Genomic DNA, 22002 nt, shown 5'->3' on the forward strand with positions numbered 1-22002 from the left:
ACTGGAGGCTCCAGAGGAACCGGAAAGGGCACCTGGGGTAATCCTGAAGCTTCCTGCAAGAGGTGATGTCTGAACAGAGCAGGAGGAAGGGAGAAAGGGTAGGTGCAGGCGAAGGCTAGTTCAGCAGAAAGAACTGGAAAAGCAGAGGCCGATAAGAGGACGGAACCTGGCGTGCCAGAGGGCTGAGTTTACCTGCGTGTGGTGCCGGGATGGGAGTGGAGGGAGCAGATGCTGGCGAGGCGGGAGGGGCTTACAAGCCAGCTTCCTGGTCCAGTTACTTGGGCCTCATGGTTTAAAAAACATATGAACCATCATTTCAAAATGGGGAGTTTTATGGGAAGTTGGAGGCTACGCAGGGTAAGGAGGTGGGGATGGCCCAGAGCAGACTGTCAGAGAAGGGGAGAGATGAGAGGTTGTTATATACAAGAGGACTTATCAAATATGTAAATACAGTGAGGATAAAGTGGGGAGGCAGGTGCCTCACAGTTGGGGAAGGGAGGTACACACAGAGAGAAACATCGAGTAAACCCTGTGGTGTTCAGAGTGAAAATGAAGGCACAGCCGTGAATTAATGATGTTCAACATACACAAATGGAGAAACAGCCGTGTGCATGTGTCTACACCATGCATACATTTATTTCCTAGCTCATCCTGTGGAGAGGGTGTGGGAACAGTGACAGCCAGACAGCAATCGGCACATCTGGCCCTCAAACCTTGGCTTCCAAGCATCATTCTTTACTCCAAGGAATCAGCTCCTTGGAGAAATGGCGGATTCCAGGGCTGGGTAGGGAAAATACAAGATAAACTTGGACCACTTTCTTAGGTCAGAAAGCAAGAAGGAAGGATGGGACCTATCAAATGGACAGGAAGCCAACTCAAAGGGGCTCCCATGAGCCAAGGAAGGGACAACGTAAGCATTAAAATTAATAATCATAGTAATGGATTATAACCCATTGGATAAAACAGGAAGCCACAAATCTACACAGATGTAAATAAAGAAATGAGTAAAAATCAAAAGTCTGATGAGAACAGGATATTTACACACCTTCAAAGTACCCCCCCCACCACCAAATTCTTCATTATAGAGAAGGAAAGAGTAGCTTTTGGTGGAGAAACTTGGCAGATACCATCTTAGTCAAGTGACTGAAGTGTCACCAGTAAGGAAACACCTCACGTGTCTCCTGATATGACGTACTGGGGAGGGCACACCGTCACGCCTGTGGGGGAACTTGCTCAAAATGCACAGCCTCAAGAGAATTATGAGAAAACATCAAATAAATCCAAACTGAGGGTCACGCTTCAAAATGATTGGCCAGCCTTTGTCACAAGTATCCAGGACATGAAGACAAGTAAAGACTTGGAAACTGCCAGAGATTGGAGGAGACTGAAGAGATGTGACCACCAAATCCTGCAGGATGTCCTGAGTCAGAGAAGGGATGTCAGTGGGACAACTGATGCAATTTGAGTGAGATCTGTAGATTAGTTACTGTACTGTAGAGTGTTATTTTCCTGGTTTTGACAATTGTTTGGTTATATAAGATGTTAACATTTAAGGAAGCTTGGGTAATATGGGACGTCTTTGTATTATTTTTGCAAGTCTGCAGTTATTTCAAAATGAAAAATGAAAACATTTTTTAATTTAATGGAAATTAAAAAAAAAAGGGGAGGGGGGAGATTTCACGTAAAAATCCCACCCAGCTTGCTTTTTTCATGTATATTTGGTCCCTGTAGGCATCTGAATTTGAGATGCTGGCTTAACAAACGTTGGCCGGGTGTGCCGGGTGGCAGGCAGAGGATGTCTTTGTCGGGGGTGGGAGGGGAGAAGAAGGCTGGGTGAGTACAGGTGTCAGGGAGGAGGTGAGACTTGGACCAAACCACAGGAGGCAATGGCAGTCAAAGAAAGTAGGTGCTCCAGAAAGAGCGAATGATGCGAAACCAAGATCACTGCCATCCCATGCTGGGCACTTTCCCATATATATTCGTATGTAATTCTCACGATCACCCTGGCAGGTACTGATAGCCCATTTTTCCAGGGAGAAGACTAAGGCCCTGCCATAGGTAACTCCCACAAAGTCACCAAGCCAATGATTAGCAGAGCTGGGATGCACACCCGAGTCTGGGTCCACAGGCCACTGTCCTTCCACTGCCCTGTACTTGTGGGAATCAGGTTACAGCTCATTTATTGGTAAACTCAAGTCTCAGGGCTTTTTGCTTATTTGCTTTTCCAAGGATGCTGCCCCAGAGCAAGTGAGACTCTCCTGGAAGACAGGGACCAGTTCAAAGTACCTTAATTTATTCAACAGGTACTTACTAAGTCCCTAATGGCAGTGCTCTAGCTGGTGGGAAAATGAATGTGGTCAAGGGAGACAAGACCCCCACCCTCATGAAACTGTCAGTCTAGCAATGCTTTGGGCTCCTTGAGAAGGGCCACCTAAACAGAATGTTCTCTGATAATGACCCATTCCCACACCACAAATCCAGGCTAGGGAGTGGTGGTGGGGTAAAGAGAGAGCTGAAAAAGACCCTGGGTTCAGAGCTGACCACAAGCCAAGTGAGTCAGCAGTGAATGTTGCTAAGAAAATGAGGCTGGTGAGAACCCAGGCCTGTGACAGACCAGGAAGTGAGCCGTCCTCTCTGGCTCACATTAGTCAGTCCCTCACTGCGGTGAGGTGGGGACGCTGATGCCATCCGCTGTGGCCACTCACTGTTAAGAGAATGTGGAGGAAAGGCTAAGGAGAGTGGGGGCAAGGGGCAGCGATGCTTAGCACATACCTGGTGTGTGCTGGGCTCATGCTAGGCTCAGGCTAGGCCCATACTAGGCCACAGTCTCATCCAATTCCCCCAGCCAACCTGCGAATTTAGGGACTGTCATCCCATTTTACAGATGAGGCTCAGAGAGGCTGCTGACTTGGCTAAGCTTGTATATCTATGAAGTGCCCGAGTAGAGGTCTAAATCCAGGCCCGATTTATGTTCTTGCTGCTCTTCCCAACAATGCAGGGACAAATCAGGACCATTTGGGTAGAAATTGCTTTTTAGGAAGAAAGGTTAAAGAACTGGGATTGCTTAACTTCAAAGAGAGAAAGCTAAAGGATGGCTTCTCCACAGTTGTCAAATAAATGCTCTTTCCCTGCCTGCTGACTAGCCTGTCAGCTTCTCGAGGGCAGGACCTCGGTCCCCTTGCTGTCCAGCCCTGCCCAATCCAAGTTCTTGGAGAACTGACCTGAGGGAATGAGTTAATGAATGAATCTGCACGAAGGTAAGGCCCACCAGCTGGCCCTAAAAACAAGATTAAGATGAAATGGATGGTGGAGAAGCCAGATGATGGGTCCTGGGGGGTTCCCTGCACTGCTGTACTTCCGTGGATATTTAGAAATTTTCACTTTAAAAAAAAAAAAGGCAAAGTGAGCTTAAATTAAAGCAAGAGAACAATTAACTGGGCTTGAGAAAAACTGAACTGGATGCCGGGAGAAAAGGGGCAGTGCCTGCAGCCAGGGGGACCAGAGGTTCATCACCTGCGGGACAGGACCCAAAAACGGGGAGCCCACGGGGCCTCCTGCCTTCACCACGCTCCGCTATCGGGTCTAGGAGGTGCTCTAAGATCACTGTGTCCAACCCATTTATTTCACAGAAGAGAAGATGGAAGCCCGAGGAATGACTTGCCCAGTTCAAAGTATAATTTAACTCAGAGTATTTAAAACAAAAATAAGCCAATAAAAAGCTTGTGAAATCCTTATCTTACACTCTTGAAATGTTATATGCTGGTGGCTTTCCACTAGGTGTGATTTTTGGCCCCCTCAGGGGACATCTGGCAATGTCTGGAGACATTTTTCGTTGTCACACTGAGAAGTACGTGTGCTACTGGTACCTAGCAGATAGAGGCCAGGGATGCTAATGCATCCTGCTATCCTACGATGCACAGGACGGCCCTCCACAACCGAGGGTTACCCACCCCAAATGTCCGTGGCACTCAAGTGGAGAAACCCTGTTGTAGGCAGAGCAGAACGTGCTCTGGCTGGGTGGAGTCGTGGCCATGGCCTTGATCGTCCCCACGGAGACCAGGGATCTGGATTAAGCAATCTTTCCCTTTCCTTTTTCGCTCTGTGCCTGAGAAGACACACTTGGAGGAAACTGGGCAAAGGAACCCACAGGGGAAAAATAAAGTCCACCTGGAATTGTGACTTCTTGTAATGGTACAGTCAGTACAAGTGTCACCCTCTGAATCAAAAAGGTGCTGAATCCATGCCTCTAACTTCATCACACCTTACAACAAAACAGATTTCTTAGGATAAGACATACATCAACATTGGTACTAGAAGTCGATGAGAACGTGGGGTTGACTTAACAGAAATTCACTTGACAAGCCACATCCAGCCTCACCGAGCGAGGAACGGCTGCATAACCTCACCCAAAATAAACATGCATAAGTCTTCTCTTGCTCCCAAGCAAGGAAACTGCCGCTGGAAATCTCTGACTAATGGATTTCTTCTGTAATTTCTTTTCATAGCAGAACGCCTCAGCTTTGCTATTTTAACTTTTGCTGCTTGGGACCTCGCTTCTCCCCGCTCTTGAAGACGAATCTCGGATCGCCCTGTGGTTCGCCATATGTGGGCGGCTACCAGGCAGGCGCTCGTGATGTCACTGTTTCCAAGGCCTAATGAAATTAGATGCCGTTTAGGAGCAAGTCATTGGAAGTGGTGGGTCATTCGTCCCAAAAATAGGCAGCGAGTTTTTTAGTTGGTTCTTTGGCCTGGTCGCCTCTGCCCACCAGCCTGTCCGAGCTCTCAGTGCCGAGCCCAGGGGGTGAAAAATGTGCTTGGTGGGTCAGTTACCTATCTCCTCCACCTTCATGAGAACCACTGGGGTGTGTGTGTGTGTGTGTGTGTGTGTGTGTGTGCTGGAGGGCACACAGAGGTAAACGAACGCTCCAGAGTTGAGCATGGCTGGGAGAGAACCATGCAAGTGCCAGGTCTTAAGAGCCCTAGCATCTCTCTCACTGCCCCCGGAATCCTGTCCTTGACATTCCAGCTATTACTCTGAGCTCACACACCCCTCCTTCCTCTGTCAAAACGAAGGGAAAAAAGTCTGTATGTGTCTCCAGCACAGATGGAGGAGTTTAGAAGGAAGAAGAATAACAATAGTGCTCGCAGCTACCCTGCGGCGGCCCCCACCGTGAGGGACCACGTGCACCCGGGCCTTGGACGAGGACTGCGTGTTCGTTAGCTCCCATCCTTTGTACAACCCTGTTCAGTAGAGACCAGCATTCTTCCCATTTCGCTTGTCCAGGATGCAGGGCGGGGACTCAAACTCCTGCAGCCTGGCCTTGGGACCTCTGCTCTATCCGCTGGACCACATGCCTGCCTGGTATAGGGAGACAGGCTGGGAGCGGGAGTGGAGGCCTGTACCCACGGGAGGTCTGAGTGGCGATCCTCTGCGCACATGCAGTTTCCTCCCTCCAGCCCACGCCCCGTGGCTCCTTCCCTGAGCCTCAGTGCCCATGTGGAGGTCTCTTATCTACACAGTGACCTCTCCATCTCAGAATACCTTCTCTGACCACAAAGCCCTGGACTTTCCCCTCCCCTCCTTCCCACAAAAGCCACCAAAGATGGCCAAAGAGGAAGAGGGGTAAATTTGACTGCTGAGCTTCTAAGGTCCCTCTCAAAGCCACCTCCCCCTACCTCCCCGGGGTCTGTGGGCGTACACATTCCTGGCACAGCTCTGAGATGGCTGCGGGGTCTTCTGTTCCTGCTGGGCTGGGACAGTCAGATTTGTTCTGGACTCTCTTATGGGTCATGCAAGGCTTGGCCCGTTAATGGCATTCAGTAAATTCCAGGTGAAAATATACAATGACGTAGGCAGAGGGCCATTCACCGCTGCACCAGCTGTAATAGCAAACAACTGGAGACCATCCAAACGTCCATCCAAGGGGACCCGTTAATAAACTACAGACCATCCATGAAGTGGAGGATGATACAATCATAAAGAAGAATGAGGACAATCCCTGTACAGAGACGGGCAAAAAGCAAACTGCCGAACACTGTGTTCTGTTAAATTTTATGTGTGTGTGGAGGAGGGTCATGGGGGCTGGTAGTGATAAAAATAAATCTACATCCTTGTTTATATCTTTAAAAAAGAAACAATAGAAGGTGTAACCAAAACCAAACACAAATGGTTACTTCTATTATTCGTAGGAGAGGCTTAAAAATACTAAATATTTAGGGATAAATTTGACAAGAGATGTGCAAGACCCTACACTGGAAACTGTAAAACAGTGTTGAGGGAAACTAAAGAAGATGTAAATGGGTTAGAAGACTCAATATTGTTAGGAAGGCATTTCCCCCCAAACTGATCTGTAGATTCAACTCAATTCCAATCAAAATTCCAGCAGGCATTTTTGTAGAAACTGGCAAGCTGATTCTAAAATTCACATGGAAATGCTCAGGACTTAGAATAGACAAAACAACTCTGAAAAAGAACAAAGTTGGATCTGACTTAATATACTTACTTATTTACTATACCTACTATAGTCTTACTTTAAAGCTTCTAGAAGAAAACATAGGAGAAAATCTTTGTGATCTTAGGTTAGGCAAAGACTTCGTAGGTAAGACACCCAGAGCACGATCCATGAAAGAAAAAACTGATACACGAGCTTCACCAAGATGAAAAATTTCCACTCTTCAAAAGGCATTATTAAAAGAATAAAACTATAAGCTGCAGATTGGGAAAAATATATGTGAATCACTTGTCTGATAAAGGATTTACATCCCGTATAAAGAACTCTCAAAACTCAGCAGTAAGAAAACAAACAACCCATTAAAAAAATGAGCAAAAGATTCGAACAGACATTTCACTAAAGATTTACTGACAGTGACTAGCCATGTGAAATGACGCTACGCTCAGAATCACTGGGGAAGAGCAAGTTAAGCCACAAAGAGATCCTCCTCTATACCTCTTAGAATGGCTGAAATTGTAAAGACTGGTCAGATCAAGTGTTGGTGAGGACACGGAGCAACTGGAACTCTCAGACACTGCTGGTAGAATGTAAAGTAGACCAAACACTACGGAACAGAGTTTGGTGGTTTCTGAAAATGTTAAATATACACTTGCCGCATGGTCCAGCCATTCCACTCCCAGGCATGTACCCAAGAGAAATGAAAGCATATTCCCATACAAAGACATGAATATGAATATTCATGGAGCCTTAATTTGTAACAGCCACAAACTGGAAACAACCCAAATATCCATCAATGGGCAAATGGATAGATGAATTATTGCATATCCATACAACGGAACGTTTGCTCAGCAATAAAAAGCAAGGAAGTATTGACATGATCAACAACATGGTTCATTCTCAAAATAATTATGCGGAATGAAAGCCAAACTAGGGCACACACGGTATGAGTCCATTTATATAAAATTCCAGAAAGTGTTAATCACTCTGGAGGGACAGCAGAGCACTGGTTGCCCAGGGAGGGAAGGGAGAGATCTTGAGGAAATTCTGGAGGGTGATGAAGACATTCGCTATCTTGTGATGATGGCTTCATGGATGTGTACATATGTCAAATTTCTCAAACTGTTAATTTTATGTGACGATTACTGTATGTCAATTATACCCCAATAAAACTGGGAAAAACTTTTTAATGACAGCCATGATGGAAACACATCAAATACATTAAGCAGTTTATGGGTCCATAATGATACTTCAAAAAACAAAAAAGCCTCTTTGGATACCTTTGAAGATGCTAAGCCAACAAGTCATTATTCTGAAAATTGGTAAATAAAGAAAAAGCACTTAGTGATTAAGCTGACCTTTTTGGTCTACACAATGGATTTCCAGGTAACCAAATAGCTGGTGAAGACAAAGTTCTGTTTTATAGGATAATTTCAAAAACTAATGTGGAAGGACTAATAGAATTACAAAAATCAGCACTGTGCATCCTCTAATGAAATACTGGCTTTAGGCATTTATCAGCAAGAATGGGAAATTTCACACAGATGGATCAGGCTGCTGCCACCTGAACGTAGTGATCGACCTTAACATCTCATGGAGAAGACAGCCAGTTATTCTGGACCTCTCAATGTGATGCAGTAGGAAGTACACGGCACACTTTTCAACGACTGGCCTAGAACAACCTGACATTTCACTTTCCACTTGATCCTTATCCCACAGCAGCCTGACGCCAGCCCCCCTCGGTCACTCTCTCTTCCTGATGTAGCTAAGATCACCCAAGAGTCACTACGGGCCAGATGCCATTGGCTTTCCTCAGTACTGCCTCTGCACCAATCCTGCTGACTGTCCCAGCCGCCTAGAGTAAAATGGCATCCTCACTCTTCAGCATCTTCTCTGTCTGTTCCTCTTCCTCCTCCTGCCCCTGATATCCAGGTAGACTCCCAGGGGTCTGTGTTCAGGCCCTTCCTCTTTTAATTTCCACACCAAACTTATCTATGCCTTAATTTACTGTGCCAAGTTCGAGGGAGACAGGAGAAAGCCAACAAGACAGAAGTGGACACCGTCCTTGCAGAGCTCACACTGCGATGTCCAAGGAGCTTCCTCACTCCCAGAGGCAGCATGCCTGCCCCTCACACTTGACATGTCCAGAACAAAACTCAGTAGCTTCTCACACAAAACCTGCTCCTAGAATCCCAATACAACAGAGGCAGGAGGAACCTGAGGGACTGTGAAATCCATTTCCTGGGCTCCTACCCCATGGGCCAAGCACTACTGAAGACCCTTGACCTACGATCAATCCCACCGAGTCCCTCCCCCTTCACCCACGAGGTACCATCAACAAATGTGGAAACTGAGACTCAGAGAGGCTGAGCCACTTGCCTAAGCTCACACAGCCAGCAAGAGGCACAGTTAGGATTGGAACCCGGGTCAGCCTCACCTGGAGGCCGTACACTGACCCAAACCTCCACACTGGCCCCTGGGGGCCTTGGCTGTCTGTGCTTGTCCTCCTTTGCCCATGCACCTGGCACTGACATCGGGCTGAGGGCACCTGGTGAGCAAATGAAGGAGGAAGGGTCCTGTGGTGCTCCGGAACTGCGCCGTGGGGCCACTGAGGCCCTGGCAGAGCTCAGCTGCATGGGGTCCCCTCACCCCCATGGGCCTCGCCCAGCCTGCAACCGTCTGATGAGCTCACACGCTCACAGAAACAGGAAAGGCCTGCTGTCCGAGCCCGAGGCCGTCAGGCAGCCGGGGCTTGGCCGGGAGTCAGGCTTCCCACTTGTCAAGGCCACAGGGAGCGAGGGCCGGGGGACAGCCAGGGCCCCCAACATGTTTCCAAATGACTGGAAACAGGACGTGGCCACTGGCCCCACACCGGGACACAACAACATCCCGAGCGCAGACGCTATAAATGGAAATGTATTCTTAGAGGGGCCGGACGTGAGCGGGCTTTTCAGAAGTGACCCATCATCGGATAAAAATACAGACGGCATTTAAACGCCGAGCGGCAGGAGCTATTCCGGGGATTAGATCCTCATCCCTGTGGCTCCCCGCCAGGGCACGGCCTCCAGCGGATTTAAAAGGAAGCAACTACTGCCGCTGGTGTTTTTACGTTGAGGAGGAGAGCGCCGGGGGAACGACAGCTGTACCGACATACCTGTGGGAGGGGCCCCCTTCGAGGGACCCCCAAATGTCCCTTGACCTCCACCTGCCACAGGGGCTCAGTTTTACTCTGTGCTGCGAGACCACCTTTAGAACAACATTCTCCGCTGCCTTGAGTGTTCAAGGCTGAGTTCTGGCTGGGCCTTGGGGTGGAAGCCTAGGACAGGATTAAGGTTTGAAGAGACCTGCAGATAAGGAAGGTATAAAGGAGGAAAAACTGGAGATACAAAGGAGAAAGACCCGGTGTCACCACGGGGAAGGGAAGGACAGGCTTTACCGAGCACCTCCGACGAGCCAGCCTCTTTCCTCACGTTGTCTCATCGAATCTTCAAAACTGTTCAAGATACCAACGAGGTTCACCCTGATTTTTACAGAAAAAGGAACTGAGCCTCAGAAAAGTCTGTGTCAAGAAGGTGACGCCCAGGCTGAGGCCCCGATGCAGGAAGATGAGCAGAAACGAGGCCCGGGAAAAGGGGTGGAGGGGCGTCCTGGGCGGAGCAACCGCTCCGGCCAAGGTTCATGGCTCTGCAGGCCCAAGGTCACTCAGTCAGCAAGTGACAAAGCTGGGGTCTGCGCCTTCATCTGTCTGGACACGAAGCTGCTGTGCCGTGTTAGGGAGCAGCTGTGTGCGTTAGGAAATGCGGTCTGGCTCACAAGTTCAAAGGTGAGATGTTCAGACAATCTCGCGCAAAGAGGCACCAGGAAAGGAATCATAGGGCTCTCCTTGCTGGCCTGGGGGAGAGCTTCGTTGGTGACCATTTTCCCTTAGGCACATCTTGGTACTTTTCAGTTGTTCTATAATGAACAGGTTATAAATGGGAAAACGAAGACAGTTAGGGTCTTTAGGAGACCTGTCTTGGACTCACCAGCCCCTGTCTATTACCTGCCCCCTCACCCCACCCACCCTCTCTGTTCCAGGACGCCCCATTCTGCTCCAGCGCTGTGTCCCTGCAGGCACTGTGCCCTGTCTGCAGTACCCCACCCCTCTCTCCTTCTCTCCCAGCTCATTCATTCTCTCTGTTGTTACTGAGTGCCCAGCATGGACCAAGCAGTGTTCTAGGTGCTAGGAATACAATGGTGGTCAGACACAAACTCTCTGCCTTCACCTTGCTTACACCCTGGGGGTGTAACAATAAATGAACTAATACATGGCAATGCGATGCAGAAAAATAAACCAGGCTAGGAGGTAGAGTGCAACGTGGGTGCTGCTTTCAAGGGGTGTCAGAGAAGGTTCACCTGACAAGGTGATATGCAAATAGACATCTCAATTAAGTGAGTCAGCAAGCCACCTGGATGTCCAGGGAAGGGCATTCCAGACCAAAGGGTTGTAAGTGCAAAGGCCCTGAGGCAGGGAGCGTACCTGGCAGGTTCCTGGAACAGCAAGGAGGCTGATACAGTTGGAGTCGGGGATGAGGTCAGAGGCCTCAGGTAGTTCTTTAAAACTTAGCTCTCACATCCCTTTCTCTGAGAAGCCATCTCAGAGGCTTCAGGACTGGCTGAGGTGCCCTGTTCTGGGCTGCCACAGCCCCTGAGTTTCTCTCTGTCATCATTTGGCACATGGTGTGTTGTCATTATATTTGTGTTGCACCTTATACACGTGCAATCATGAATGAACAGCACCGCCCTCTCTGTCGCGTCAACACCATTGCTGTCTCCCATCGGTAGATGAATGAATAAAGAAGATGTGGTGTGTGTACAGGGTACTGTATATGGAATACTGCTCGGCCATAAAAGAGAATGAGATCTGGCTATTTGCAACAACACAGATGGACTGGGAGGGCATCATGCTGAGTGAATTAAGTCAGAGAATGACAAATACTGTATGTTACCACTTGCATGTGGAATCCAAAAAATACAACAAACTAGTGAATATAAAAACAGAAACAAACCAAACCTGTGTTATTTTCTCATCACTTGTTTTTCTTCTATCTGTCCTTTATATTCATAGTATTATATTCATTAAAAAAACAACAACAAAAAAACGATTGGTGTCTTCCTCTTGAACTGTGAACTCTTCAAGGGCAGGAACTGGTTTTATAAATCGTGAGGTCCCCAGTGCTGGGCACAGCAGCCTTAAGTGGTGAGCATCATTTTTAAGCAACAAGAGGCCCACCGCATCACAGAAGACTGTGGGTCTTTCCGGGCCAAAAGCTCACCTGAGATGTGCTCAGGGAGCCACCTGGCTTCCTAACCACCCACCAGCAATGAGACATCACGGCTGAGACCTCTGGGAGACAGGGAGTGAGTGACGGAGAAGGAGGGAAGGGGGACTCCTCCGCACCCTCCATATCCCACATCTGCCTCAAGCTGCACTTGCCTCGCCAGGGCATGGCTTATCTGAATGCTTGCCTTCCGGAGAACGCACGTGGGAAATTGAAAATTTAAAACCACTTCACCAGGGGGTGATTATTCACAGGTTTAAAACATCTCTTCCTCTGAATATGATTCCAGGAAACAGCAAGTGTCCCAAATGAATCAACAGGCCCGGACACTTGTCCCCTAGCTGCTCACATCACCAAATAGGAGACAACTGGGCAGTATGTGTCTGCGAAGGAAGTACACGCTCTCCAGTAGAAAATGCCTACCAGGCTGAGTAGGTACTGGGGAGAAGAGAAGTGAACCAGTGGTGCCTGGGGCAATCGGAGGGTCCACAACTCATCTAAAGGTAGAAAGCACCCCCAGCTTGGACTGTGACTGGAACAAGGAGCCCTGGGCTGGCCAGATCAGGGAAAACCAGAAATCAGAGGTCTTACATGAAATAACCAGTTTAAAAATGATGACAACCTTTTTATTGGTTTTTTAAAAAATAAAACAAATATGCAAATCAAAGAAAACACTTCTATGGCTCGGGTTTGGTGTGGGGACTATCAGTTTGTAAACCTGGCCTTAAATCTTAAAGTATTTTTGTCTCAGAAGAGACCACAGAACTGAAATTATAGGTAAGAAGACCTAAATGCTGCAGAGCTAGAAGGGAACTCTGAGATCAAGGAGTCCCCGTGTGATCCAAAAGGGTCGTCTCAGGAATCAATTCTAGTGGCTGCCCAGCTGCTAAGGCTGGCACTGGGCTCGGTGTGTGCGTGCTGGGATGGATTAGCGATGTCTGCCAAGGACATGGGACTGGAAGCACTAGTGACGTGCTTCCTGGGTATTCAGCAAGGCTGATTTAGTTCAGATCCATTTTAAAGGCAGATAAACTGAGGTCCAGGAAGCGACACTGGCTTGCCTAATGTCACAAATGAGAACTATCCTGGAGCCCCATCGGGGGCTCTTCCTGTGACATCCAGGTGCCCCTAAATCTTTAGGCTTTTGGAGCTATTATTTACCAAAGACTTTAGAGAGATGTCATCTCTACACTAATCATGCAAGTCAATAAGAAAATTTGATTTTAACAGTGATTCATTTTATCCACAGCTCTGCAGGGACAGAACCTTTTCTAAATAGCAAGGAGATCTGAGGCCTCACGAAGCCACCTGAGGATGCTACCCTCAGCACACACACTGTCCCAGCTGAGGGCCTTGAGCTGGCCAGGGGAGCCTGGGCCCACCTGAGGGGCTGAGGCCTGCCTTGAGCTTGACCCTCCTCCCTCCCACTCACTGTGAGTCACGGCTCTCGACTTCAGTGTGCTGGCTGCAGAATCTTCAGTTTTACTTGGCTCCTGAGCAAAATGTACTTTTCCAAAGGACATTGCATCAACTGAGCTTGAGTTTTGCAATGCCCTGGCAGTGGCAAGGCCAGGTTCCCTGAGCACACGCTGTCCCAGAAATGAAAACCAAAGAATGGTGAGTATCACCTCCCTCACCTCCTCCTTCCTCCTCCCCAAGAGGGAGGATCAGTCCATCCACCCCTGCAGAGAACCTGGCATGCCTGCCATCCCTTCGGCCTCCCCTGGACACCTAACTGCACCGTTACCTCCCTCCAGCTCCCCATGCAGTACACACTCCTGGACTGGATTTCAAACCACACCTGACAGCAGAACACCCGGAAAAGATGAGCCCACAGATAACCCAGCCAGGGAAGCCCCCACACTCTGCAGAGCCATGTCCCTCCTCACATCATTGCTGGGATTTGGGGGAAGTGCTCAGGCCAGGGAGTCGGGCCGGCAGCGGCTTAAGGATCAAACAAGTGCATTGTAGACCTGTTTGCTTTTTGAAAAATAGACCATTGTTTAGAGCGGTTTTAGGTTCACAGCAAAATTGAGCAGAAGGTATAGAGATTTTCCATACATCCCCTGCCCCCACACACATACAGCTCCCCCATTATCAACAGCCCCCACCAGAGCGGGGCATCTGTTACCAGGGATGAACCTGCACTGACCTGTCATTATCGCCCGAAGTCCACAGTTTACATCAGGACTCACGCTTGCTGCTGTACACTGTGCGTTTTGACAAATGTATAATGACACGCATCCACCGTTACAGCATCGTACAGAGTAGCTTCACTGCCCTGAAAATCCGCGTGCTCTGCCTGCTCATCCCTCCCCCACCATCCCAGGCCACCACTGATCTTTTCATTGCCTCTATAACTTTTGCCTTTTCCAGAATGTTATATAGTTGGAATTATACAGCATATAGCCTTTTCAGATTGACTCCTTTCGCTCAATAACATGCATTTAAGTTTCCCCCATCCGTGTTCTCTCATGGTCCGGCAGCTCATTTCTTTCTAGTGCTGAATAATATTCCAATGCCTGGATGCGCCACAGTGTAGCTGGTTTTTCAATCCCCAAAGTGTGGATCTGCAAAATGCTACTGCCTCGCGCGTTAGCTGTGTGCCTCGGGACAAATTTCTCTCTGAACCTCTGGTGTTTTTCACCTGTACAATGGGGATAAAAATATTGACTACCTCACGGGAGTGAGGAATACATGGGGAAGCGCGTGTGAGGCACTGACTGGAGTCCACAGCAGGGAGCGAGCACACAACAGGTGTGAGCCACGATAACCATCACTAGCCTGTGTCTGCCACTGCCACTTGTGGGCTTACTTTCTTTTTTCTCCGTACCCATTTTGTTTGTTTTTTTTGGGGGGGGAGGAATTAGGTTTGTTTGTTTACTTATTTATCTGTTTATTTTTAATGGAGGTACTGGGGATTGAACCCAGGACCTCGTGCCTGCTAAGCACGTGCTCCACCCTGAGCCTCTTCACTGCGGGTTTACTCTTGCCTTCCCTCTGCAGAGCAGCACGAGGGGGGACGTGGAGACAACCCCGGCTTTGGGGTCTCACAGGCTGTGGTTCTAGAGCTGACTCTGCTCAGGCAACGAGCTAGACCTCTCTGAACCTCAGTGGAGTCCATCTCCCTTCTAGTGCGATTTTGAGAAACAAATGGGGTCCCTAACTGGCAGGCAGAAAGAGCCCTCGGTACCCAGTAGGCACTCACAAAAGGTGAGTTCGGTCCCCGGCATTTCCTGTGAACAGCCCTGCCGAGTGCAGGATGCAGGGATGGCGGACGGCGGCTGTATTACAGAATGGAGATGAAGGCCCGTGGGTTAGTGCCGGGGCCAGGGCCCGTGTCTTCAAAGCAGAATGAGAACGGGGAGAGGCAAGCGCCGTCCTGCCCAGCCAGGACCCAGGGGACAGACGCTGGCCGGGAACGGGGGCAGCATCACTCCTGCAGCCCAGCTAGCTGTCTTCTTGGTGTCAAATCACAGTAGAGGGCTGAAACTCAGAGGCAGTGGCCAAGGCCAGTCGGCACTGTTCCTGCAGCCTCCGAGGGGCAGAACTAGGGACACAGGGACAAGATATGGGGCAGCATCTACCAAACAGCTCACATGTGCCCACCAGCAAGTTCCATGAAACTGCGGGGCCTCAACCAGGACTCCTGTGCTCTCCCACTAAACGACCTCGGCCTTTTGTCTACAAGGACCCGCCCACCTGGGCGACCCATCACCCGCACCTGTACCCGGAATGGTCTGTGATGCATCACACCCTGACCACGCAGTGTTGGTGACCCTGGGACGGAGAGACGGTCATGATCCCTACTTTCCAGATGAGGAAGATAATGTTCCCCAAGGTGGCACTGTCACGGTGCACTGGTGCTGGGACTCAAACCCTTGGCTTTGGGATTTCCCCACAGCCCGGAGGCAAGCCTGGGGTTTGCAGACTCCACCCAGAGGCCTCTTTGCGGAGGGTTTCCCATTGCTCTGCTTCTCCATTGTTGCCCATTCATGCACTCATTCACTCAGCATCGACTGGGCGAATATCACTAGCATCTACCCTGTTCTGGACGATACAATGTGTGTACAATGTGAACCAAGCAAAGGCTGTCCCTGCCTGCCTGCAGCCTAAGTCAAGAAAACCTCTGTTACAAATGTGTTCTTAGAGAAGGAGAGGAGCGCCAGGACAGAGAGGCCATGGGCCTTTCCCCCCACTATTAGAATTGAGGCTGGAGTGTGTATGGGTCACAGTAAGTTGGAGCTGGCCGTTCTGGGTGTGAGTCCCAGCTCACCACTCGCTAGTGGAGGCCCCAGGGATCTGACTTCACCCCGCTGTGCCCCCTCCTTGGGTTGCTCTGAGGGGTCCATATGTTAGGACGTGGGAAGTGTTTATTAGCACAGGGCCTGGCCCCACAACTGGGTGCTCACTACTCTACCTGTAGGCTGCCTCTAGGATGCAGGGTGGAGGTACAGAGGACCACATGCATTTTCCCCTTTTCAAAGGAAAACCTCATTCTCCCTGCCCCCCACCCCAAGTCCCTCTGAGGGCTGCCTTGGCAGAGGTGGCACCAATGGACCCAGGAAATCAGGTCAGAAAGAGGGGCACACTAAGGTCCCCATGGGTTGAGGAGAGGACAGAAGGCAGGGGCTTTGAGATCCCTGGGAAACTCTGCTTCACAGGGCCCAGAGTGTCTGCCCCGTGCCCCCTCCTGCCCCCCGGGCTCTGTCCCTACTCTGCTCTCTTCCTCCCTTGCCCCGTCTGGCCTATCCTTCTGGAGTCTGCTCCAACTCTCCTGACCTCAATAGCACAGAGCTGAGGTTCTGAATTCCAGAAAGACTTGGAACATCTTAAAAATATTTTTTATCTGGGCTCTGCAATGCAAAAGAAAAAAAAGGGCATCTGCATACATGCTCACACGCACTCAGATGAAAGACTCATTAGGAATTTTCACACACAGGTAGTAAGAATTTACCGACGTGCACAGGAAGGATCGACACATTTGGGAGAGTGGTTACCCTGGGATGAGGGTGGGGATGTATCAAAGATGGAAATGTGAAAGCAGGAGAAGAGGAATGTGGGGGCTTAGGGTGTGTTTCTTAAGATGGGGAGGGAGTAGGTGTAGATTATCCTCTCTGCTATTTGATGTGTCTAAATATAGTGTATGACTGAATGATCCAGCAATCCCACTCCTGGGCATGTATCTGGAGAAAACTTTAATTCGAAAAGATGCATGCACCCCAATGTTCATAGCAGCACTATTCACAACAGCCAAGACATGGAAGCAACCTAAGTGTCCACTGACAGATGACTGGATAAAGAAGTTGTACAATGGAATACTACTCAGCCATAAAAAGAATGAAATAATACCGTTTTCAGCAACATGGATGGACCTAGAGATTGTCATACTAAGTAAGCCAGAAGGAGAAGGCCAAATGCCATATGATATCACTTATATGTGAAATCTGAAAAAATTACATAAATGAACTTATTTACAAAACAGAACAGACTCCCAGACATAGAAAACAGACTTACGGTTACCAAAGGGGAAACAGGAGAGGGGAAGGAAAAATTAAAGAGTTTGGGATTTACAGATACTAACTACTATATATAAAATAGATAAATAACAAGGTCCTACTGTACAGCACAGGGAACTATATTCAATATCTTGAAATATCCAATAATGAAAAATAATATATTTATATATATAATTGAATCACTATGTTGTACACCAGAAACTAACATATTGTAAATCAACATTTTAATAAACAAAGTAAAATAGTGTATGAAAGAAATTTTAAAGCTTAAGTAACAAAAATAAATTGGATACTAGAAAATAAAAAAGAATGAACTACTGAAGCATGCAACCACATGGGTGAATCCCACAGATGTCACACTGAGAGTTTATGTGACACTGAAGGACGGGCAAAATCAATCAACAGTGAGGGAGGTCAGGAGAAGGGTTCCCTCTTGGTTGAGGTACTGACTGGGATGGAGCACAGGGGAGGCTTCCAGGGTGTGGGAAACGTTCTGTGTCTTGATCTCCGGGTGGCAGATGAGTGTATTCCTGTAAAAAGCCACCGAGCTGCACATTTTCTCATAAGCTATACCTCAATTTAAAAATTAAATGAAACGTTAAGAAGAAAGAACATTAAATCATCGACCAGGTTCGGAAACCCTTTGCACTGGCTTAGGGTAAAATTAGAGATCGTTTTTGACTTTCTTTCTATATCAACAAGATGTTTGAGTCCATCATTCGTGCACCTATCAGTACCTCCTCTGGGGACAACCCTGAACAAGGTGCAAAGGCAGATACACAGGGGAAATGTTCCCAAGCCCAAAGATATGGGCAACTGGGTGGGAATCCTGGTTCTGCCCTTACGTGCTGTGTGAGCTGGGCTAAGTGACATCCCTCTCTGAGACTCAGTGGTCTGATGTGCAAAGTGGGCAGGATTCAACAAGACAGTGTTCAGCACTGTGCTTGGCACACACTGCTCAAAAACAGTGGGGCCTGTTATTATGGTTCATGCTCTCACCCTCTAGAGCAATGTTTTACCAACTGCAAGTTATGACTGATAAGTGAGACATCAACTTAGTGGGTTGTAACCAGCATTAAAAAAAAAATTGGACTGCAGTAGAATAGAAAATGTCTGTTTGCATTGCCTGTAATAAAGGAAGCCTTGCTGTGTTGAGTTTTCACACGTCTGCTGGTTGCAATATAAAATGTATTTCTTACAAAGGGTAGATGCCAGAAGTGAGTGTGGAGTTCAACAGCCCTGCTCTGTTGAACTCCACACAGCTCTGTGACAAAGCAGTTACCAGCCCAACAGGACCAAGCCTGGTTCTTGGAATTAAGCAGGAACAATAACGCACTAGGAGGATAATTCTAGTATCTCCAAGAAAGTCAGATGTTTGCTTTTTTTTTTTAAGCCAACATGCTCTGAAGGTGAGGAACGATCAGGGACAGCTGGCTGGAGGAAGTGGCTTCAGATCTGGGCTCACACAGTCAGACCTGAACTCGTGTCATGGGGCTGGAAGGGAGGTTGGCCAGGATGAGGGAGGACTCATGGCCGCACAGGCCGATGGTGTGGCCAGCTGGGCTCCAGGGCCCTTTGGCGCCTGTCCGTCAGGAAGGGCTAGGTGGCTCTGGGGGACTTCCACCGTCCGGCATGATGACATGGTTTTAGGTGGAACCCAGACAGGCTGGCAGACAGCACAATCATCCAGTGAGGGAGTTACTCCCAGGCCACTCCTCCGTCAATTCTCCTGAACGGGTGCAGAAGAAAGTCTCATTTTTGGTACCAGTGGGTCTTTTAACACCTAATAATCTCCCTTTTAAATAAAGAGAAGAGCAGTCTTCAGACTCAGAACCTTCCACCAGCAACAGCCCTGAGTTCAAACCTTCTCCTCACTGCTTTGAATTGTATGGATACTTCAGGTTCATGGCAGGTGACATTGATTTTACTGTTTCTTTTCACTCATCTAGTCAAAGTTTTTAAGTGGGTCCATATAAGCAAAATAGAAAGTTTATAATAGTATGGGCAGAGGTAGATACGGCAAAAAGTGTGAAAGTAGCCCGAGAATGGCTGAAGTTTAGCGATGCTGCTGAGGACTTCTGGAATCTGCGGCTAGGGAACCTTACCAGGGCTTTGCCTGACATCAGTAGGCGTCACTAAGGACACGCCCCCTGTTGAGTAAGGGGTGCCAGAGCTCAGGAGAGAAGAACCAGAGTCCCTTAAGGAAGAGCAAGGTCAAGTCCAGCCAGCCACCCAGCTGTGGAGAATTCTTCATGGAAACGGGATTTGGCAATTGAAAGGTGTCTGCCTCTGTGCTTTGGAATTCCCATCAGCATCACCCAGCATCACTGGGACTTTCTGCAGACACGTCCTCGTTTGCACAGTCTGGATGCTATAATGAAGTCTCCATTCGATTTTTCCTGCCATACTTCTTTATCTAGTGCCATCCTTCTGAACTTTTTATCTCGAGATCATCTGAGTGTTACAGAAGAGTCGCACAGATAGCACGGGAAGTCCCCCACCCTTCGCCCAACGTCCTCTCATGTTCACACCTTACAGAACTAGACAGAACTACAGAAAAAGCCTCAAAACTAGGAAATTGACCCTGGTGCAATACTACAAAGGAAAAGACAAACCTAATTAAGATTTCACCAATTTTCCCACTAACGTCCTGTTTCTGGTCTAGGATCCAATCCAGGGTCCCACGTCGTGCCTCCTTAGTTTCCTCCAAGCTGTGACAGTCCCAGGTCTTCCCTTGTCCGTTGTAACTGTGGCACTTTTGAAGAGTGTTGGTTATTTTGTAGAATACCTCTCAGACCGGGCCCGTCTGACATTTTCTGGGGGTTTAAGTCAGGTGGTGCGTTTCTGGGAAGAATCCCACAGTGCGGTGCCCTCCTGAGAGCTCCACACGGGGCACATGAGGTGCATATGTCTTAACGCAGGTGCTCTGAGCCTTCATCACTCGGCTAAGATGGGATCGGCCAGGATTCTCCATCGTAAAGTTATTCTTTCCCCCTTTGTAATTGCTAAATATCTGGGGGGAGACTATACAAATATCTTATTTCGGTTTAAACTTGTGCCCACTAATTTTAGCATCCATTAGTGGATCTTTAACTGAAACAATTATTACTAAGGGGTTTTAATGGTGATTTTTCAAATTCTGTCATTCTTTCCACATTTATTAATTGGAATTACCTGTGCCCTCCTTCTTTTTTTTTTTTTTTCTTTTGGTCTTTAAGACCAAATATTTTAAAAATAAAAGTCCTTGGCAGGAATTTATGAACTTTCCAGTGCGCAAAGCTGGCCTTCAGAGAAACCATCTCTTTCTATGTTTCCACTGAAAAACAATCCACTGCATTCTAGGCCTTTTTCCTTTTCCTTTTTTCTCTTTTCTTCTTTCCTTCCTTCACTTCATCCTGCCCCACCCATCACCCTGATTTTTAGAGCTGGTGAGTACCAGGCTGGCCTGGCAATGTCAAAGAAACAGCTATGCAGCACCCACAGAGTCTAAACCAGGCTGGAAATTCATACCTGGACTTCACCCCTTGCTTTACCCACCAATCCTAAGTGCCTGCTCTGTGCCAGGCACTGTACTAGGCACCTTAACCTAAACACACTCTAATCTTTACACCAACTTTAGCAGATCAGCAAGTTGCCTCCCATTTTACAGATGAGGATACCAAGGCTCATTTTTTCACTAACAAGGAAAGAGCCAGCCATAACGAGAGCCCAGGAGGGGCATCCAAGCAGGGGGGGTGAGGTGGGAGCGCAGCCTACCCGGTCAAGGAGCAGTGGTGCCCGCAAGGCTGGAGTACAGGGAGTGGAGGTGGCGGGGGATGAGGTCAGTGATGGAAGTGGGTACAACAGATCACCCAGGGCCCTGCAGGCCACGGAAAGGACTCTGGCTTGTTCTCCGCAGTGGATGTGAAGCAGAGAACTGAGTGCCCAGGAGGGCGGACTGAGTTTCACCCAGAGTGACCTCAGCGGTCAGTGACAGAGCCAGGCTCCGGCTGAGGCTGGCCTGGCCCACGTCTGCTCTAGCCAGGCCCTTCCTCCTCCACACAGCACCGGCCCAGGCCCTCCGGCAGAGCTCCAAACACCGTGGAACTCAGGGGCTGGCTCTGGAATATGTTTCTGTGCTCACAAAGAAACACGGGTGTGGCCAACGCCCTGGCCTCTTCCTCACAGGAGATCACTCCAGGTCTTCCTCCGGCTCCAGGACCCGTGCCCTGGACCGTCTCCCCACCCTGACCCGGGGACCCAAACTCGGCACCAGCCCCGGGACTGCTCCCACTCGGGCGCCCGCTGGCCACGATCCTGCCACACGAGCCGCAGAGTGGTCTGTTTCTTCGGCGGTCCTGCGATGTGCGTGCCCGGCTCCCGTTTCTTTACCTGGCAAGTTCATGTTCACGCAGCACGGTGCAGTTAAGGGCCCAGGCTGGGCAGCCAGGAAGCCTAGGTTCAAATCCTGCCTTGGCCACTAGCTGGGTGACCCTGGGCAAGTTAGTTCCCGGCATGTAAAACATTCGTAATAGCAGATCCTTTACCCCACCTCACAGTGCTGGTGGTGAGGATTAGATCAGTTATTAGATGATGCAAGAGGGCAGTGCAGGTGCTCTGAGAAGGCTACGCCAGGGTTAGGCATCCCTGCATCACCAGAATCAATCCCCAGTGCAGGCTATCATGCCTCCCCCATCGGAGCCCCAAGCCCACCACCTCATACAACTGTGAGCT

General features: G+C 48.9%; 1 protein-coding gene across 4 annotated transcripts in view; it reads right to left on the bottom strand.

Annotated features, from left to right (window-relative positions):
- The window catches only part of ERGIC1 (endoplasmic reticulum-golgi intermediate compartment 1), a 99897-nt gene that overhangs the window by 55233 nt on the left and 22662 nt on the right, over window positions 1-22002 (bottom strand). The window lies entirely within an intron of this gene.

Source organism: Camelus bactrianus, chromosome 22 (genome assembly GCF_048773025.1).
Source record: "Camelus bactrianus isolate YW-2024 breed Bactrian camel chromosome 22, ASM4877302v1, whole genome shotgun sequence".
NCBI classification, from domain to species: Eukaryota; Metazoa; Chordata; class Mammalia; order Artiodactyla; family Camelidae; genus Camelus; species Camelus bactrianus.